The sequence below is a fragment of the Apium graveolens genome, chromosome 3, assembly GCF_009905375.1.
Source record: "Apium graveolens cultivar Ventura chromosome 3, ASM990537v1, whole genome shotgun sequence".
In the NCBI taxonomy this organism is placed as follows: domain Eukaryota; kingdom Viridiplantae; phylum Streptophyta; class Magnoliopsida; order Apiales; family Apiaceae; genus Apium; species Apium graveolens.
Window position 1 is genome coordinate 228,784,192 of NC_133649.1, and position 915 is coordinate 228,785,106.

Genomic DNA, 915 nt, shown 5'->3' on the forward strand with positions numbered 1-915 from the left:
TCAGAATTTATCTCCAGAGCTGGAGTGGTCGGTGTAGATGGTATCTCGGCATTTAAAATTGGAAAATGAGTTGGAGATTGTTGAGCTTCTTTAGATGAAGCTTCCAGATAAAGAACATTTGGTATATTCAAATTATGAATATCTATTTCAGAAGTTGTAGCTTGTTCTTTAGCATCACCTGTAGCTTTAATAGGAGAAACAAGAGGTGTTGACATGAGTTTTACAAAGGGTTTTGGTTTACAAATCCAATTTTTGGTTCGGCTTTCTTTTAAATGATTTGAATGGATGAGTTGTGGCTTGAACTTAAGTTTATGCTTGATCCTTGAACTTGCATGTTGATCATTGTTAGTTAATAGTTAACTTTTGGGCTAGCATGTTGATCATTGCTAGTTAATAGATAATTTTTGGCCTTGCATGTTGATGATTGGATTTTGGTTCGATTTTATGTAAAAGAAAAAGAGTTTAAAGGGTTTTTTTGTTAAGAATTGAGTGATGATAAGCTCTAAAGATAAAATTGACTTTGCATGTTAATTTAAGATTTGCATGTTGTTTGTTTGATTAGGGCCGAATAAGAATTGGATTTGTAAGAAAGAAATAAGTTTTTAAACTACTTGATTGGTTGATGAGATTTATGATGTGATAATTTGTTGCTTGTGACCTTGTTTTTATTCGAATTTGTGGTATGAATGGATGATATGGCAACATTTAATTAGTTTAAATCCTAATAAAGATAGGATAAAAATCTAGATTATGCAGGAGCACAATAAGTGGTTGCATGTTAATTTTTTGGCTTGGTTCCATTATTTTGGTTCAAATTTTTGAGTTAAAAAGAAAGGAATAAGTTGTTTGGTTGTCGAGTTATTTGTTTGGTTTACTATGTGTTTTGGTTCGAATTTTGGTATTAAAAAGAAACGG